The sequence below is a fragment of the Schistocerca nitens genome, chromosome 3 (assembly GCF_023898315.1).
Source record: "Schistocerca nitens isolate TAMUIC-IGC-003100 chromosome 3, iqSchNite1.1, whole genome shotgun sequence".
NCBI lineage: Eukaryota > Metazoa > Arthropoda > Insecta > Orthoptera > Acrididae > Schistocerca > Schistocerca nitens.
In genome coordinates this window covers 862,485,990-862,507,346 of record NC_064616.1, presented here as the reverse complement: position 1 = coordinate 862,507,346, position 21,357 = coordinate 862,485,990, and the positions used below count along the sequence as shown (strand labels likewise).

At 37.5% G+C, this 21,357-nt stretch overlaps 1 protein-coding gene across 2 annotated transcripts in view; it reads left to right on the top strand.

Moving 5' to 3' along the window:
• The window catches only part of LOC126249793 (probable 28S ribosomal protein S6, mitochondrial), a 62,241-nt gene extending 41,705 nt beyond the window's left edge, over positions 1-20,536 (top strand). The window contains exons 5-6 of one of the 2 annotated variants that reach the window (XR_007545664.1): positions 10,189-10,264; positions 19,723-20,536. The gene's annotated coding sequence lies outside the window, so the exon portion shown is untranslated. The remainder of the gene's footprint in view (positions 1-10,188; positions 10,265-19,722) is intronic. The other variant, XM_049951480.1, reaches the window with a different exon arrangement.
• The last annotated feature ends 821 nt before the right edge of the window (positions 20,537-21,357 follow it).

The window sequence follows — 21,357 nt, the reverse complement described above, 5'->3', positions numbered from 1 at the left end:
AATGTAGGCCTGTGCTGTGATAGTGCCACACAAAACAACAAGGGGTGCAAGCCCCCTCCATGAAAAATGCCACTACACCATAATACCACTGCCTCCAAATTTTACTGTTGGCACTACACACACTGGCAGATGACATTCACTGGGCATTCGCCAAATCCACACCCTGCCATCAGATCGCCACATTGTGTACCGTCATTTTTCATTCCACATAATGCTTATCCACTGTTCAGTTGTCCAGTGTTTACGCTCCTTACACCAAGTGTGCTGTTGTTTGGCATTTGCCGGCATGATGTGTGGCTTATGAGCAGCCACTCAACCGTGAAATACAAGTTTTTTCATCTCCCGCCTAACTGTCATAAGATCCTGATGCAGTTCGGAATTCCTGTGTGATGGTCTGGATAGATGTCCGTGTATTACACATTGTGACCCTCTTCAACTGTTGGCGGTCTCTGTCAGTCAACAGATGAGGTCAGCCTGTACACTTTTGTGCTTTACATTTCCCTTCTCATTTCTACTTCACTATCACATTGGAAACAGTGGACCTAGGGATGCTTAGGAGTGTGGAAATCTCACATACAGACGTATGATACAAGTGACGCCCAATCACACGTGACGACGTTCGAAGTCTGTGAGTTCCGCGGAGTGCCCCATTCTGCTCTCTCATGAAGTCTAATGACTACTGGCGTCACTGATATGGAGAACCTGGCAGTAGGTGGCAGCACAATGCACCTAATATGAAAAACATATGTTTTTATGGGTGTCCGGATACTTTTGATCACATAGTGTACTTCACAACTTCGTCACCAAAACTCCATTTCCATTGCTTGTAATTTCTTCTCATTTATTCTGGAAACTTCCCACAGTTGAGCACCATTGAAAGCAATGTTCTCAACTATAGTTTTGTATATCCCGCTTTTCAAATTTTTGGTGTTGTTTGATTCCAAATAATAGTGTGTAGCAGCTTAATTCCCACCTTTCCCTTTCCTATTCTGTGCTTTATTTCTTTATTGATTCCACCTTTATCCAAAATGATTGTCCATAATTATTTATATGATTGACTACACTTTACTATAGATATATCATCCATAACAAGACCCCTTCCTGCACCTCCGACAACCAAGTATTCTGTCTTTGTAAAGTTAATTTTCATGCCTCACTGCTCATATTCTTCTTTAAGCTTTCTTAACATATATGACACATCCTCATCTTCCTTAGCAAAAGTGGCACGATTGTCGTCGAAATATGGGGAGAAAAGGATGTCATCACCTACTCAATTCCCATGTTTTTGCACTTTCTTATCCAATTTTAAAAAATACAGGTTGTACATAAAGTTCAGGAACACTTTCAATTATTTATTGCACAAGAACCAAACATTATACAGATATCATACATATGTCATTTTGGAGAGAAACCCTGAAAGTTTTTTTTTCATCTATACTGCCACAGCCTAGTTTGGTAATTTGCCGATAATCGGCGCTAGTCGCAGACATGGTGGTTCACGTGTGGATCGAGCTTTCTGTGTGTTGGAGTTCGACAAAAACAAGTATGCTACAGCTGTTCATCGGATGTCTAGAACCGAGTACAGTAAGAAGCCACCAACAAGGAAGGCCATTTACCACTGGCACAAGAAATTCGTTACGACACGTTGCTTGTGCCCGGCAAAGAGAAGCGGATGTCCCAGTCTGAGTGAAGTGAATGTGGAGGGACATTCATAAGGAGTCCAAAGAAATCAGTGTGTTGTGCATCCTGTGAACTCGAAATGGCTCCAATGACAGTGTGGAAAGTCCTGCACGTGAAGTTCGTGGGTATCTGTACGCGGAGCTGCCGCATCGACGGATCGGCTGTGCTACAGAAGGGGACAGCTGTTTCACAAAGTGGCCTCCCCGATCACCAGATCTCACTCTGTGTGACTTTTTTCTGTGGGGACACATTAAAGATCTGGTGTACGTACGGCCTCTACTACGTGACGTAGCAGAGCCCCGGGAGAGAATAGAGGAAGCGACTGCCACAGTCGACAATTCCATCTCGGGATGGGTGTGGCAAGAATTCGGTTACCTTATTGACGTCTGCCGAGTCACTCGCGGTTTGCATATCAAATGTTTGTAAAAAAAACTTTCAGAGTTTCTCGTCAAAATGCAATATGTATGACATCTGTACAATGTTTAGTTCTTGTGCAGTAAATAATTGAAAGTGTTCCCGGACTTAATGTATACCCCGTATTTTAAAGAGGGTAGGCACTAAGCAGCATCCTTGTCTCAGTCTCTTGCTAACCTTGAGTTTCTGTGAGAGTAACTTCCCAACTTTAACACAACAAGTAAGCTTTCTAAAGCATTGTACATAACATTTATGAATGTTCTGGTTGTTCCTTGCTTCACACATTCTACAAGGTGGTACATTGTTGTAGGCCTTCTGCAAGTCTGTAAAAACCATCTCTCTCCAAGTCACGGGCCAGTCTCTCGCCAGTCACCTGTCTGATGCTGCAGATATTATTGATACAAAACCTTCGTGCCTGAAAGCCTCTCTTTCCTTCTACTTCCTCAGTTTCTTTCTCACTTCTAGTTTTAAGGGTATTACCGTATAGTCTCGATATAGAATTGAGCACTGTGATGCCTCAGTAAAGCAATCATTGGTGCTTCTCTTTTTAAATACATTTGTGGTGAACCCTTCTTTAAACTTGACAGGGATTTCCTCTCCACTAAGACAGAGATTAAATAGCTTTGCAAGATGTTCAAACAACATGTTTGGCCTAGTCTTCAACAACTCCATATATACAACTCCAGAACCTGGTGCTTTGCCATTTTTGAATTGTGTAACTGTATCCTGTACTTCCAGTGTTGTTATCTCCTGGATTTCTTTGTCATGTTCATTGCCTGCAAAGGGGCATATATCCTGGAATTTGGATCAATCTTCTTTAAACAGTTCTTCGTAGTATGTCTTCCATCTATCTATACTTATCAGCTCTAAGTTTATACTACTTCTGTCATTTATTCGTAGCTGTCTTATCACCTTCTTTGTACTTTGAACTCCCTGTGCAGTTATTAATTTCTATACATTTAAAGTCCCACACAGCACTTTTTTTGTCTGATTACTGCTTTCTTTGCTCCTCATGTCAGTGTTACATATCTGCTTCTATAATCAGTCTTATTGCTTGTAAGCCATCTGTTATAGGCCTCCATTTCCTCCTTCACTTTTGCAGCAGTATAATCGTCCCACCAATCATTTTAAAATTTGTCAGACATGTTCTCAGGTACTCCCAAGACTTTCAAAGGCAGCATCACGAGTAGTTCTCACAATCGTCTTATACACTACTTCCACGTCAGTCTGGTGTAGCTTCTCATTCAATCTCAGCTTGTATAAGAAGACAGTTGAAGGATCCTGCTGTGGTTGGTCCAGTTTCTCTCTATTCACATTCGTTATTTGATTTACCAGTTATTCTTCAGCATCTTTCTGTAGCACCAAATTTCAAAAGCTTCTTTTCTATTGTGTAAAATGTTGATTGTCCATAATTCTCTTCAGTGCAAGGCTATACTCCAGACAAATACCTTCAGAAAAGACTGAGTGAGGTGGCACAATGTTTAGCACACAGAACTTGGATTTGGGAGGATGATGGTCCAAATCTGTTTCCAGCCATCCAGATTTAGGTTTTCCGTGATTTCCCTAAATTGCCCCAAGTAAAGTTCCTTTGAAATGAAATGACATGGCCAATTTCTTTCCCAGTGACCTTGATCTTTACAGTGTGTTAAACTCTAATCTTTCCTCCTTTCTTCCTTCAGAAAAGACTTCCAAACACCTAGATTTAAGTTTGGTGGTAGCAAATTTCATGAAACATGTTTTTAGGAAAAGTCAGTGGTCATAAAAACGATTAAAAACATAACAGAGACAGTCTATACCACATAAAATATTTTATTTTAAAAAACGGTGACTGGTTTCAACCAATATCTGACCAAACTCAGACCGTTACATACTCCATACTGACTGCTGGAGCTGGTGTTGTGGAACACTAACTGCTCTTGTGTAGTGCGAAGAACAACTGCTCTGTTTTTAAAATAAAATATTTTATGAGTCTAGACTGTTTCTATTTTATTTTTAATAACAGATTTCTCTTTTCCAGAAATGCTCTTCTTGCTGTTGCCAGTCTGCATTTTACATTAGATTAGATTAGTTTTTCGTTCCATAGATCCGTGCTGAGGAGATCCTCGTGGATGTGGAACATGTCCTTTTTTTAGCCGACATAACACTACTAATAGTATAATATATACAATACATAAATTTTTAAGCTGAAATAACAATACTAATAGTATGAGTATATACGATACATCATTTGTTTCTATTAAAAAATTCGTCAATGGAGTAGAAGGAGTTGGCCACTAGTAAGTCTTTCAGGCTCCTTTTAAACTGATCTTTATTTGTAACTAAATTTTTTATGTTTGCTGGCAAATTATTGATGATGAGTGTCCTGAGTAGTGAACCCCTTTTTGAACTAAAGTAAGTGCTTTTAAGTCCTTGTGCAGATCATTTTTGTTCCTGGTATTGTATGTATGAGCTGAGCTGTTTGTTGGAAAAAGAGATATATTAATTAGGACAAATTTCATTGAGGAGTAAATATACTGAGAGGCAGTAGTTAGCATACCCAGTTCTTTGAAGAGCTTTCTACAGGACGTCCGTGAATTTACTCCACAAATAATACGTATTACATGCTTTTGGAGTCTGAAAACTTTTGTTTGACTTGAAGAGTTACCCCAAAATATTATACCATATGACATTATGGAATGAAAGTAGGCAAAGTATGCAAACTTTTTCGTTTTTATGTCGCCTATGTCTGCTAACACTCGAATTGCAAATACAGATTTGTTAAGGCGTTTCTGCAGTCCTGTGGTGTGCTCTCCCAACTGAATTTATTATTAAGTTGTAATCCCAGGAATTTAAGACTGTCAACCTCTTCTATCTGCTCTTCTTCATACTTTATGCATATGCTGGGTGGAAACCTCTTACAGGTTCTTAATTGCATATAGTGATTCTTTTCGAAGTTTAATGTCAGTGAGTTGGCTTTAAACCATTTATTAATATCCATGAAAATATCATTAGCAGATCTTTCTAGAACTACACTCAACATACTATTTATTGCAATACTTGTGTCATCTGCAAACAAAACAAACTCTGCTCCTGGCAGTGTAACTGATGAGAGATCATTAATGTGCACAAGAAAAAGCAATGGCTGTAAGATGGATCCTTGTGGGACACCACATGTAATTTCTTCCCATTCTGATGATGACTGATGACTTAATTCACTAGTCCCTTGCACTGACATCCTTTGTTTCATGTTAGCAAGGTATGACTTGAGCCATTTTGCAGCACTGCCCGTGACACCATAGAATTCTAATTTATTTAAAAGGATGTTGTGGTTCACACAATCAAATGCCTTTGACAAATCACAGAAAATGCCTGTTGCTTGTAATTTGTTATTTAATGAATTAAGTACATTTTCACTGTAGGTGTAAATAGCCTTCTCGATATCAGAACCCTTCGGAAATCAAAACTGTGTTCTTGATAAGATGTTATTTGTGGTCAGATGGTTGAGAAGCTGCCTGTACATTACTTTTTCTAAAATTTTTGAGAATGCTGGCAAAAGTGCAATCGGTCTGTAGTTTGATGGTATCTCTTTATCCACTTTCTTGAATAGAGGCTAAACATCTGCATATTTTAGCCAGTCAGGAAATGTCCCAGTTATAATTGACTGGTTACACAAGTAACTTAGAATTGTACGAAACTCACAAGACCATGCCTTAATTAACTTTGTTGATATTTTATCGTAACCACTAGAATGCTTTGTTTTTAAAGATTTTATTATGGAAGTTATTTCTTTTGGTGAAGTGAGTGCCATATTCATGTACCTGAAGCTATTTGTAAAGGCTAGTTTCAGATATTCTCTCTACTTTGGCCATCATCAGTTATGTTGCTGCCCATAGTAGAATCTAGAACATTTTCTGAAGTGATATCTTATGAACTGTATTGAGCCAGATGACCTCTTTTATTGCACATGAATACATTCCAAGAGCTCTTATCACTTATTTTGATTAGATACTGTGGTGAGTCAATCTATTATGACCACAGCCCAATGGGAGAGCGAACGCCACCTGGTGGTGTTGCGAGCACATAACGTGGTAAGAAAATTATGTAAGTGGAGCAGAGATGAATGGGCAATCTTTGTTGCATTGATATAGTGACAAATGGTGAAATCCTCTGACATAAGCGACCTTGACAGAGACTAAATTTTTATGCCCCAACGGCTTGGAATGAGCATCTCAGTAATGGCAAAGCTTGTCAGCTGTTAGGTGCGACTGTTGTGAGCAGGTACAGGAAGTTGTTGATAGTGAAACTACAATTAAGTAACGGGACGTTGGTCGTCCACACCTCATCACAGGATGTGGAGGCCTCTGACCACCTCATTCTGTGCTGAGGCATGGAGATCAGAGGCTTGCCCAATCTGTAAAGCAGGGTATATGGTGCTGTGTTGCAAATCTGAAGGCAGAATACAGTGCTGGTGCAGGCACAAATGTTTTAGAGCACACCATTCAGTACACATTCTTGAACCTGGGGCTCCACAGCAGATGACCCCCTACATTTTCCCATGTTGACCCAATGGTATTTCCAGTTAAGATTACAGTAGGCATGAGAGCATCAAGATGAGACCATGAATCAGTGGAAATGTGCCACTTGATAAGATGAATCGCATTATTGTTTATCCAGGTTGACAGCTGTGTCTCGATTCACTGTCATCTGGATGAATGAGTGCTCACAATATACAGAGCCATGGATAGAGACCAAAGGTGGCAATATTGCACTATGGGGAACATTCATTTGGGCTCCCATGGAACCTGTAGTAGTAATTGGTTGCATCATGAAGGCTGTAGACTATGTAGACATTGTTGTGGACCATCTACATTCCTTCATGCGTGATGTCTTCTCCAATGGCAATGACGTCTTCCATCAGCATAACTGTTGATGTCACAAGCCCAGAATTATGCTACATTGGTTTGAGAAGCATGATAGTGAACTCGCATTGAGGTTTTATCCACCAATTTCACCTGATTTGAACCCTATGGAACATATCCTGGATACTATCGAGTGCCAGATCCTTGTCCACAAACCACTGGCCCATAATTTACTGGAATTGCATGATGTGTGTGTAGGCATCACGTGCTGCATACCTCCAAAAACCTACCAAGGACTTTTCAAATCCATACCATGCATAATCACTGCTGTATTGCATCCATAAGTGGATCAACATGCTATTAAGCAAGTCGTCAGAATGTTTTGGCTCATCATTGTATTTGGAAGTGCCATCTGAACATCCCCCCCACAAAACCCCTTCCCCCACCCCCACCCACCACCCACCACCCCCATCCCCCACCCCGAAAAGATCAATCTGTTGCAGAAATTGACACTAGCTCTAAATGTCAAAGAATGTAAATTTATCTGTATCATAGAACATGAAACTACATTATTTATGAGTTACAAGTGCTCATGTAACAGCAGGTGCAAATTATGTGACACTGATACTCATGTCAGTATACTTTTAATGACCTGATGATGTCAGCAAGCTGAAATTGATCATTGTGGACTCTAGAATAATGTGCAATCAAGATGAACGTTTATGAATAATTCATACTACACCATGATGGCAGGTGGTGCATGTAGCAGGTATCATGGATCCACGATACCTGCTCCATTCACCAACGCAGGCCATAATGGTGTAACACGGCCTGAAGATGGTCACATTTTGATCAAAACCGGTTACCATCACCAGTAAATAATTTATGAATAAAGTGCCAAACATGATTGTGGCCTCATTTATAAACTTCATGTCTTCAATTGATAAATTTCACGTGTGTGCTAATAATCTGCACTGGTCAACACTTAGAAGAAACATACAAAATCTTATGGGTCTGTCATGTAGAGACTGGGTTACAAAAACTCAGTCTTCCCATCTCCCACTTAGGAATGGGACAAGAAGAAACCTGAATACACATACAATAAAAAGTACTCTATGGTATGCATAGTACAGTGATTTTCAGCTTTATAATGTAGAGCAATGCAGTAATGTTTTGGCTCATCATTGTATTTGGAAGTGCCATCTGAACATCCCCCCCACAAAACCCCTTCTCCCCCCCCCCACCACCACCACCACCACCCCGAAAAGATCAATCTATTGCAGAAATTGACACTAGCTCTAAATGTCAAAGAATGTAAATTTATCTGTATGATAAATGTGAAACTACATTATTTATGAGTTGCAAGTGCTCGTGTACCTGCAGGTGCAAATTATGTGACACTGATACAGATATGTGCATTGCAGTGTCTGTATGTATCAGTTTAGGGATTTGCATAAAATCTCTACTTGTTTTTAAAACAGGTTTCCAAAGACTTTGTGTTTATAAAACTAACTAAAATTGTGGAATTGATACTGTTCTTTATGTCACTAAACTTTTCCTCTCACTGTTCATTTTGTTCACTCCAACTTAAATCTATAAAAAGGATTTATTAAAAAATCCTTCTCCTTTGGAGTGTATTATTAATCTCTTACAATAATATATTATTATCTGCAACAGACTCTAATATTTGCACTATAATCCTCATAGGCAATTTTCATTTTCAGAATTTGATACTTTAGTATCCGATATGATTCAGATTCCCCACCTGGCCTGAATATCAATAGGAAGAACATGTCAGATATACTTGGGCTCCAGGCAGCAGCCATGAATCTCACCCTCATGAAAGGCAGCTGCCACGGCAAGCATGTAAGATGCTGCCACCATCTGACAAGTGTTTACCAGTACACACTGCACCCCAGCTATTGCTGACCTGTCTCTCACTTAGGCACTGAAACCTATAGTCATGTGCCATGGAATAGTAGACTTTTGACCTTGCCTGATATACATTCGTGATTTGGATTGCTCTCTGGATTGTTGTATACACTTAAGAGGACTTTGCTACAATCTGGACTTGTTTTTGTTTTTTTGTTCACTTCGTGAGCTCTGCTGTCATTTGTTTCTGGAACAGTCATTTTTGTTATGACGACCTCCATGTTACCATCAGTGTGTGTTATCTTAAACTGTGCTGTACTTGCAGAGAGTAGGATAGAAGAGATACCTGGTTTTGTTTTGTTATGTTTTGTAAGAATTCAAAAGATACTGCTTTTTAATCGTTAGCTACCTGATTCATTGTGAACTTATCTTTTCTTTGAATATTAACAAGTGATTTCCAGTTGTACTAAACACTTCAGTGGTCAGGGAACCTACTGGGATATTTGATTCGGACATGTGTAAAGCTTCCCCCCCCCCCCCCCACACACACACACACACACACCGGATAAGCCACATGATATGTTTGGTGAAACATGTCAGTTTGTGCTCCAGTGCTAGTTTTTTTCCCCCCTTCCTCAATTGTCTTTGACTTTGTCTTGCAGTGTTCCAGAGTAAGATCCTCCTATAATGGATAGTAAATTTGTTATAACTTCAAGTTGAACAAATATATTTCAAGGACGACGCAATACATGAAAGTCACAGATCTAGTAAACAGAGTAAGTCGTGTCTCACTTTAACAGTCAAATCATAACTAAGTCCGAGTCTAGCAGCCGCTGGCTGGCCGGCCAGCTGACCGCTTAGGTGGCGCTGCTGCTGCACGGCTGGCAGACAGCGCCGCATGTAGAGGACGCACGTAACTGTGCGGCAGCACTTTGAAAGATCGGCGGGTCACAACAAAATTGTTATTGTAATATAAGAATACTTAGAGGATGTATTAATAATTTCCTCTTTCAGCATAATATTTACTTGACTTACTAGCAAATTTTCACTAGTTATCACCCACTTTGTTTCTGTGTCTATTCACTGCTGTTTGGGCAGTTGGTGAGTGCGATGCAAGCTGCACACATAGCTAGTTTTTTACTCTGGGAGTAGTGCCCTTATTCATTTGAAGTACTTGTAATTGACAGTGTCCTACACTTTTTCTCATTGGTCTTTCACAAAAGCATGAAGAGTTTTTCAGTAACATCCACCATTATTGGTGAGCAGGAAAATTGAGGTGCACTGCATCAGCCATTACTGACAAGGGTCCTGCTTCTGCATAAAATAAATTGCTGGATAAATTGCTTAAATTTTTTATGCAAAAGTCATTTTGTTCGCTTGCCAGATGTTGCCTCAACAAGTCCTGTTTTCCTGACAGTGTTCATAATACCTAAATTTCGGGCACTGTATGATGAAATTCTGTAAGTATGACTTAATTTATTGTTAGTGGCACAAAATTTGAAAGAAATGGCTGTTTTGAGCCTCTTAGTCCAACAAGAGACATAAACAAGCCCAGTTCTGCATCATATAAATGCAGAGATAATGAAATATGGAATAAGAGTCATAATTATCTTCAGGAATTTACATGGTCGTGTAATTGTGGAATTCTGTGATGTGAGAAAGCTGATAACCATAATTCAAAATAGGCTTGATGGTACTGAAAGTTGTCATCTGTATATTCTCTCTCTCTCTCTCTCTCTCTCTCTCTCTCTCTCTCTCTCTCTCTCTCTCTCTTTCCTTTTTTATTATTATTATTTCTTTCTTGTCTCAGACGTTATGTCTGGTTAAAAATGGAAGGTGACTCGGACCTTGATCAAGCGTGACTTCGTTTTAACTGTACGGTATATGTTACATTGCATTTAGGAGCTTCCAGGTAATTGAACAAGTGTCAATAATTACAGATTTCTGTAGTTGTATATATAAGTTTGGATGTAGCTGTATTGCATTGATGTACTGGTGGATATTGTGTGGTATGACTCCTGTAGTTGATAGTATAATTGGTATAATGTCAACTGTATCCTGATGCCACATGTCCTTGACTTCCTCAGCCAGTTGGATGTATTTTTCAATTTTTTCTCCTGTTTTATTTTGTATATCTGTTGTATTGGGTATGGATATTTCGATTAGTTGTGTTAATTTCTTCTTTTTATTGGTGAGTATGATGTCAGGTTTATTATGTGGTGTTGTTTTATCTGTTATAATGGTTCTGTTCCAGTATAATTTGTATTCATCATTCTCCAGTACATTTTGTGGTGCATACTTGTATGTGGGAACGTGTTGTTTTATAAGTTTATGTTGTAAGGCAAGCTGTTGATGTATTATTTTTGCTACATTGTCATGTCTTCTGGGGTATTCTGTATTTGCTAGTATTGTACATCCACTTGTGATGTGATCTACTGTTTCTATTTGTTGTTTGCAAAGTCTGCATTTATCTGTTGTGGTATTGGGATCTTTAATAATATGCTTGCTGAAATATCTGGTGTTTATTGTTTGATCCTGTATTGCAATCATGAATCCTTCCGTCTCACTGTATATATTGCCTTTTCTTAGCCATGTGTTGGATGCATCTTGATCGATGTGTGGCTGTGTTAGATGATACGGGTGCTTGCCATGAAGTGTTTTCGTTTTCCAATTTACTTTCTTCGTATCTGTTGATGTTATGTGATCTAAAGGGTTGTAGAAGTGGTTATGAAATTGCAGTGGTGTAGCCGATGTATTTATATGAGTGATTGCTTTGTGTATTTTGCTAGTTTCTGCTCGTTCTATAAAGAATTTTCTTAAATTGTCTACCTGTCCATAATGTAGGTTTTTTATGTCGATAAATCCCCTTCCTCCTTCCTTTCTGCTTAATGTGAATCTTTCAGTTGCTGAATGTATGTGATGTATTCTATATTTGTGGCATTGTGATCGTGTAGGTGTATTGAGTGCTTCTAGGTCTGTGTTACTCCATTTCACTACTCCAAATGAGTAGGTCAATATTGGTATAGCATAAGTATTTATAGCTTTTGTCTTGTTTCTTGCTGTCAATTCTGTTTTCAGTATTTTTGTTAGTCTTTGTCTATATTTTTCTTTTAGTTCTTCTTTAATATTTGTATTATCTATTCCTATTTTTTGTCTGTATCCTAGATATTTATAGGCATCTGTTTTTTCCATCGCTTCTATGCAGTCGCTGTGGTTATCCAATATGTAATCTTCTTGTTTAGTGTGTTTTCCCTTGACTATGCTATTTTTCTTACATTTGTCTGTTCCGAAAGCCATATTTATATCATTGCTGAATACTTCTGTTATCTTTAGTAATTGGTTGAGTTGTTGATTTGTTGCTGCCAGTAGTTTTAGATCATCCATGTATAGCAGATGTGTGATTTTGTGTGGGTATGTTCCAGTAATATTGTATCCATAATTTGTATTATTTAGCATGTTGGATAGTGGGTTCAGAGCAAGGCAGAACCAGAAAGGACTTAATGAGTCTCCTTGGTATATTCCACGCTTAATCTGTATTGGCTGTGATGTGATATTATTTGAATTTGTTTGGATATTAAGTGTGGTTTTCCAATTTTTCATTACTATGTTTAGGAACTGTATCAATTTAGGATCTACTTTGTATATTTCCAATATTTGTAGTAACCATGAGTGGGGTACACTATCAAAAGCTTTTTGGTAATCAATGTATGCGTAGTGTAGCGACCTTTGTTTAGTTTTAGCTTGATATGTCACCTCTGCATCTATTATCAGTTGCTCTTTACATCCTCGTGCTCCTTTGCAACAGCCTTTTTGTTCTTCATTTATAATTTTGTTCTGTGTCGTATGTGTCATTAATTTCTGTGTAATGACTGAAGTTAATATTTTGTATATTGTTGGTAGGCATGTTATGGGGCGATATTTAGCTGGGTTCGCTGTGTCTGCTTGATCTTTAGGTTTCAGATAAGTTATTCCTTGTGTAAGTGTATCAGGGAATGTGTATGGGTCAGCAGTGTAACTGTTAAATAATTTAGTTAGATGTGAATGTGTTGAGGTGAATTTCTTTAGCCAGAAATTTGCTATTTTGTCTTTTCCAGGGGCTTTCCAATTGTGAGTAGAATTAATTGCTTGGGTGACTTCATGTTGCAAAATTATCACTTCAGGCATTTGTGGTATCATCTCGTACGTATCTGTTTCTGCTTGTATCCACCATGCATGCCTGTTATGTTGTACCGGGTTTGACCATATGTTGCTCCAGAAGTGTTCCATGTCTGTTATGTTTGGTGGATTGTCTATTTTAATGTGTGTGTTATCTGTTGTCTGGTAAAATTTCTTTTGGTTTGTGTTGAATGTTTGGTTTTGTTTCCTTCTATTTTCACTTTTTTTGGTATCTTCTATGTCGTTTGGCCAATGCTTGTAATTTCTGCTTCTTTTCGTCTAATTTCTCTGTCGCTTCTTGTTGTGAGATTTTACCTAACCTTTTTCGTTTTTTTTCCGAGATTTCATTTCTTATAAATTGTGTTAGCTGTCCGATGTCTTTTCTCAGTTTTTCTATTTTGATCTGTAGCCTGTGTTGCCATGCTGGTTTTGTGGGTTTCTTCTGTGTGTTGGTTGGTTCTGATCTCTGTCTAGTGTGTATATTTAGTGTAGTGAGTGCTCCTATATAAACCAGTAGTTGTAACTCTTCAATAGTTGTGTTTTCATTTATTTTGTCATGTATGATTGTGTTGATAGTTTTTATTGTTGTTTCGACTTGTGGGTTATTTGGCGGTCTACGCAAGAATGGTCTAATGTCTGTATTTGTGTCTTTGTATTCTATATATGTCAGCTGAAATTTTTCTTCTATATCTAACATCATTGTCACTTCGTGTTCTATTTGTGCTTGTTCTGGTGGCTGTCTTAGGATTTCGTTTTCCTCTGATTGTTTAATTGGTGCGTGTTGTTCTTTGTTTGTTTGCTCTGGGATGTTTGAGTCCATTACTGTATTTTCTTCTACTTCTGATTGCACATTATTTTGTTCCAGTAATAGTTGAACTTGTTGTTTGATGTTTTCTAATTCTGACTGGGGTATCCTGTTATTTTTGATTATTACACGGATCTGATCAGCTAGTCGTTGTTCTGTTAAAAATTTTAATTCTGGGTATCTGGTGATAAATGTTGTGTATACTTGTGATCTGTATCCAGTTGTATTGGTTCCTAGATTTGTTGTTTGGTAATAACAGACCATGAGGTGTCGATTAACTTCATCTGACCATCTCATCATCTGTCTTTGTTTTCCTTCTAGGGTGGTTGCAGGAAGAATATACTGCAAAACACCTCTATTTGGATTTAAATCATTTTCCAGTTGGCTAGCAGTGTCGTTACCATTTTGGGGGGGCATAAGGTTCAAGCGTCGTCCCCGACCATGACGGCGCTTGTCCGAGGCTTCTTTAGTTCTGTCCTGAACCAACTAATCACACTAAAAGGGGGGTTAGCCCTATTAGTGGTTTGTTCTTTTCGTCGCCTTTTACGACGGGCAGAACATACCGGTTATTATTATTATTTCTTTACTTTCTCAGACGTTAAGTCTGGTTGAGAATGGAAAGTGACGCGGACCTTGATCAAGCGTCACTTCCTATTAACTGTACGGTATGTGTTATATTGCATTTAGGAACTTTCGGGTAATTGAACATGTATCAATAATTACGGATTTCTGTAGTTGTATATATGTGTTTGGATGTAGCTGTATTGCATTGATGTACTGGTGGATATTGTGTGGTATGACTCCTGTAGTTGATAGTATAATTGGTATGATGTCAACTTTATCCTGATGCCACATGTCTTTGACTTCCTCAGCCAGTTGGATGTATTTTTCAAGTTTTTCTCCTGTTTTCTTTTGTATATTTGTTGTATTGGGTATGGATATTTCGATTAGTTGTGTTAATTTCTTCTTTTTATTGGTGAGTATGATGTCAGGTTTGTTATGTGGCGTTGTTTTATCTGTTATAATGGTTCTGTTCCAGTATAATTTGTATTCATCATTCTCCAGTACATTTTGTGGTGCATACTTGTATGTAGGAACTTGTTGTTTTAAAAGTTTATGTTGTAAGGCAAGCTGTTGATGTATTATTTTTGCGACATTGTCATGTCTTCTGGGGTATTCTGTATTTGCTAGTATTGTACATCTGCTTGTGATGTGATCTACTGTTTCTATTTGTTGTTTACAAAGTCTGCATTTATCTGTTGTGGTATTGGGATCTTTAATAATATGCTTGCTGAAATATCTGGTGTTTATTGTTTGATCCTGTATTGCAATCATGAATCCTTCTGTCTCACTGTATATATTGCCTTTTCTTAGCCATGTGTTGGATGCGTCTTGATCGATGTGTGGCTGTGTTAGATGATACGGGTGCTTGCCATGAAGTGTTTTCTTTTTCCAATTTACTTTCTTCGTATCTGTTGATGTTATGTGGTCTAAAGGGTTGTAGAGGTGGTTATGAAATTGTAGTGGTGTAGCCGATGTATTTATATGAGTGATTGCTTTGTGTATTTTGCTAGTTTCTGCTCGTTCTATAAAGAATTTTCTTAAATTGTCTACCTGTCCATAATGTAGGTTTTTTATATCGATAAATCCCCTTCCTCCTTCCTTTCTGCTTAATGTGAATCTTTCTGTTGCTGAATGTATGTGATGTATTCTAAATTTATGGCATTGTGATCGTGTAAGTGTATTGAGTGCTTCTAGGTCTGTGTTACTCCATTTCACTACTCCAAATGAGTAGGTCAATATTGGTATGGCAAAAGTATTTATAGCTTTTGTCTTGTTTCTTGCTGTCAGTTCTGTTTTCAGAATTTTTGTTAGTCTTTGTCTATATTTTTCTTTTAGTTCTTCTTTAATATTTGTATTATCTATTCCTATTTTTTGTCTGTATCCTAAATATTTATAGGCATCTGTTTTTTCCATCGCTTCTATGCAGTCGCTGTGCTTATCCAATATGTAATCTTCTTGTTTAGTGTGTTTTCCCTTGACTATGCTATTTTTCTTACATTTGTCTGTTCCAAAAGCCATACTTATATCATTGCTGAATACTTCTGTTATCTTTAGTAATTGGTTGAGTTGTTGATTTGTTGCTGCCAGTAGTTTTAGATCATCCATGTATAGCAAATGTGTGATTTTGTGTGGGTATGTTCCAGTAATATCGTATCCATAATTTGTATTATTTAGCATGTTGGATAGTGGGTTCAGAGCAAGGCAGAACCAGAAAGGACTTAATGAGTCTCCTTGGTATATTCCACGCTTAATCTGTATTGGCTGTGATGTGATATTATTTGAATTTGTTTGGATATTAAGTGTGGTTTTCCAATTTTTCATTACTATGTTTAGGAACTGTATCAATTTAGGATCTACTTTGTATATTTCCAATATTTGTAGTAACCATGAGTGGGGTACACTATCAAAAGCTTTTTGGTAATCAATGTATGCGTAGTGTAGCGACCTTTGTTTAGTTTTAGCTTGATATGTCACCTCTGCATCTATTATCAGTTGCTCTTTACATCCTCGTGCTCCTTTGCAACAGCCTTTTTGTTCTTCATTTATAATTTTGTTCTGTGTCGTATGTGTCATTAATTTCTGTGTAATGACTGAAGTTAATATTTTGTATATTGTTGGTAGGCATGTTATGGGGCGATATTTAGCTGGGTTCGCTGTGTCTGCTTGATCTTTAGGTTTCAGATAAGTTATTCCTTGTGTAAGTGTATCAGGGAATGTGTATGGGTCAGCAGTGTAACTGTTAAATAATTTAGTTAGATGTGAATGTGTTGAGGTGAATTTCTTTAGCCAGAAATTTGCTATTTTGTCTTTTCCAGGGGCTTTCCAATTGTGAATAGAATTAATTGCTTGGGTGACTTCATGTTGCAAAATTATCACTTCAGGCATTTGTGGTATCATCTCGTACGTATCTGTTTCTGCTTGTATCCACCATGCATGCCTGTTATGTTGTACCGGGTTTGACCATATGTTGCTCCAGAAGTGTTCCATGTCTGTTATGTTTGGTGGATTGTCTATTTTAATGTGTGTGTTATCTGTTGTCTGGTAAAATTTCTTTTGGTTTGTGTTGAATGTTTGGTTTTGTTTCCTTCTATTTTCACTTTTTTTGGTATCTTCTATGTTGTTTGGCCAATGCTTGTAATTTCTGCTTCTTTTCGTCTAATTTCTCTGTCGCTTCTTGTTGTGAGTGTTTACCTAACCTTTTTCGTTTTTTTTCCGAGATTTCATTTCTTATAAATTGTGTTAGCTGTCCGATGTCTTTTCTCAGTTTTTCTATTTTGATCTGTAGCCTGTGTTGCCATGCTGGTTTTGTGGGTTTCTTCTGTGTGTTGGTTGGTTCTGATCTCTGTCTAGTGTGTATATTTAGTGTAGTGAGTGCTCCTATATAAACCAGTAGTTGTAACTCTTCCATAGTTGTGTTTTCATTTATTTTGTTGTGTATGATTGTGTTGATAGTTTTTATTGTTGTTTCGACTTGTGGGTTATTTGGCGGTCTATGCAAGAATGGTCTAATGTCTGTATTTGTGTCTTTGTATTCTATATATGTCAGCTGAAATTTTTCTTCTATATCTAACATCATTGTCACTTCGTGTTCTATTTGTGCTTGTTCTGGTGGCTGTCTTAGGATTTCGTTTTCCTCTGATTGTTTAATTGGTGCGTGTTGGTCTTTGTTTGTTTGCTCTGGGATGTTTGAGTCCATTACTGTATTTTCTTCTTCTTCTGATTGCACATTATTTTGTTCCAGTATTTGTTGTACTTGTTGTTTGATGTTTTCTAATTCTGACTGGGGTATCCTGTTATTTTTGATTATTATACGGATCTGATCAGCTAGTCGTTGTTCTGTTAAAAATTTTAATTCTGGGTATCTGGTAATAAATGTTGTGTATACTTGTGATCTGTATCCAGTTGTGTTGGTTCCTAGGTTTGTTGCTTGGTAATAACAGAACATGAGGTGTCGATTAACTTCATCTGACCATCTCATCCTCTGTCTTTGTTTTCCTTCTATGGTGGTTGCAGGAAGCATATCCTGCAAAACACCTCTATTTGGATTTAAATCATTTTCCAGTTGGCTAGCAGTGTCGTTACCATTGTGGGCGGGCACAGGGTTCAAGCGTCGTCCCCGACCATGACGGCGCTTGTCCGAGGCTTCTTTAGTTCTGTCCTGAACCAACTAATCACACTAAAGGGGGGTTAGCCCTATTAGTGGTTTGTTCTTTTCGTCGCCTTTTACGACTGGCAGAACATACCGGAGGCCTATTCTTTTCCCGGGCCTCCACGGGTATTATTATTATTATTATTATTATTATTATTATTAAAGCTCTTATAAGTGTTGTTCCAAATATTCTTATATGGTGTATTACGTCTCTAAATGCTTTTATATCAGCACGTCGCCCCATGTTTTTATCATCTATGTTATTGTCTTGCCTAGAGGAAAAAAATACCCCCTGTGAGCTGAGAAAAACTACAAATATCAGAAGTTCATTATTTCTCTGTTCGTGCTGTTATTTTTATTTTTTAGCCTTTCCTTTTCTTTCCTTTCCTTTCCTTTCCTTTCCTTTCTGCAAAACAAATCAGAATTTTCAATAGTTCCTTATCCAAATAAAATTTTCCCTCTCATATCAAATGCGTTTGATTTTGGTGTTGCTGTGTCATTATATTTCATAAAATGTGCATGCTGGTGCAGCTGGCAAAGTATACCAAGCGTTAAGTTTACTTAAGGTCGACTTCTTTTATCTTTTAGGAAAACTGTACTGATGTAAATATATGGAGCAGAATATTTTATGGTCTATATTTACATTTTTATTTTAGCATATGTTGTGTTTTAAGTGTTGGGCAAGGAAATTTTATATATTAGTTAGTTAAATATCATAAGTGGGTAAATGATTTATGTGACCTCATCTCTGTTGTTATAGAACATATTAAATACTAGCAAATCATCCTTCTACAACCACGCAATAATACTAGCAGATTCCCTACTATTTTTCTATGTTGTATGTAGCTTTAGACAGCAACTTAGAGTAAAATAGCCATGAAGTGAATTGTTGCTCTTAATGCCACATTGTATTAGCCTTCATATTGTTGGGAGGTGCTTCTAGAAATGACCAGAGATCAAACTTTCAAAGTTCTGTGGACAGACATTTACCCTCTGGATCCCCAAGTGACACAGCAAGTAGGATTGTGTACCATATGTGGTGTTTGTCATTATTTGTGATAAGCTGAAATAGTAGCTCTTGCACAGTGAACATGGTTTTATAAATACAAGTGTGTGTAAGGCCATGCTTAGTATTTTCAGTATTACATTACATAGTCTTCCTAGTTCCATACATGTTTTATGTTCTCTGTAGCCGTTCAACGTTTAAACTATTATTTGACATCCAGAATTAGATTTTCACTCTGCAGTGGAGTGTGCGCTGATATGAAACTTCCTGGCAGATTAAAACTCATTCTGGAAACATCCCCCAGGCTGTGGCTAAGCCATGTCTCCGCAGTATCCTTTCTTTCAGGAGTGCTAGTTCTGCAAGGTTCGCAGGAGAGCTTCTGTAAAGTTTGGAAGGTAGGAGACGAGATACTGGCAGAAGTAAAGCTGTGAGTACCGGGCGTGAGTCGTCCTTTGGTAGCTCAGATGGTAGAGCACTTGCCCGCGAAAGGCAAAGGTCCCGAGTTCGAGTCTCGGTCGGGCACACAGTTTTAATCTGCCAGGAAGTTTCATATTATTTGACATATTTATCTTCTGTTTCATTGTTATATTTTGCAAATAATAAGTGAAACATTTATGCCTCTCAACATCTCAGGTTTTTGATAGTTGATCTGTTCTGCTGCATTGCATTTAGAATTTTTAGTTCTTTGTATGCTTTGTATGTAATTTTTTTTAATCTTTGTGTTTCATTTCTGTTGTAGGGAAGAAACATGAGAATTTAGCAGCAGTTCTGTGATATATTTCCACTGTTTCGTCATTGGACATCAACTTTTAAGAAAAAGAAAAAAATGTAATTCCAAAAATATTAGTGGTTTTGGACGATGCTCGCATTGTTTGTAAAGTGTCTACTCTAATGGATTAACCACATTTAGAAGTCATCAACTGATAATTTTTGTCAAAAAAAAACTGGTGTGCTTTCAGGCAATGAAATGACATTATATTGTCCAGTACGTTATTTTATTTTATTTTCATTTGTTAATTAGGTATAACTGTAATTTGAACTTGAGTGTGTTTGGCAGAGCCGCCATCACTTGAAAGTCACGTAATTTATGTAACATGCAGAAATAGTGAGAAATTTAAAATCAAGTGTATGCTCAAAATATTCCAAAGAAAAATAGTGTCGTACTTATGGCAGGAAATACAAGAAAAGCTCTAATTAAAACTTGTTTATTAATTGTTGGATTCTACTTAAATTTAATGTACACTGTTTGGTTGTAATTACCTACATACTTCTGGAAACAGTTTACATTAATTAATTTGTTGAATCAAACTGATGAAATTTCAATAATATATTGTAAAAGTGACTTAGGAGTCTGTATGATGAAATATGTTGAGTGATACTGTTTTCAGTTATTCAGAAGTTTATATGAATATCACTGATTGTGAACAAGATATTAAATTAATCAAGAAGAGTCAGTTGAAAATAATGTTTAGTGTAAGTGCGATAGGTGGTCATGCTACCGTTACTGTAAGTTAATTTGCTTTTTGTTTCAATAAATATTTGAATATTCATAACACATCTCTTCTGAACATGTTAGGATGAAGGTTCAGAGGAACAGTTATGAGATTCAGATTTTAGTTGGGGCAGGAGTTTTATTTGCTTTTTGAGTCTTGCCTGATAGACAGTCCTGCAATGCAAAAGCCGGTGTCTGAGTTTCCCAGAACCTTGTCAGATAGAGTTGCTTACTTTGAGTCTTGTACCCGATGTGTTGGGATTTCCTAATCTGCATAAAGTGGACTGTAGAGGAGTTACACAGGACATACTTAAGTTGTGCCTACTACATTCATTTGGGTTACAGAATTTCCCTTGACTTTCTATTTGCTTTAGATAGTCTCCCAGGCCAGGTACCATGCTACAAGAAGTCATTGCACCAGGCAGCTCTTTCAGAGAAGTACTATTGGGGGGATGACCAATATGAGTGTTTGCATTCTCCTCCAGATGTTGTGTTTGATGGAAAAGGTGGACTTGGCAGGATTAATTAAAGCTAAAAAATGTCCTTTGTCAATCTTGTTTCCACTACATGTAATAAGTGCATCCAAAAATATTAAAAAGATACAAGGGGAAACCAATCAAAAGTTATCATAGAAGTTTACATCAATTGTTCACACCTGACCTCAAAAAATTAAGAACACATGTCATTAATCTTTATAACAGATCAAAGAACAATGAAGAAGATGTACTTCAGTACTTTCAGCTAAAGAAGAGGTACAGATCAGAAATTATAAAATGGAGACAAACGGAAAATGATAATTGTATGTAGCAATCACAAAACAAATGCAAGGCTGCTTGGAACATTATCAAATCATCTTGGTAATACTAACAGAACTGCTAGTGA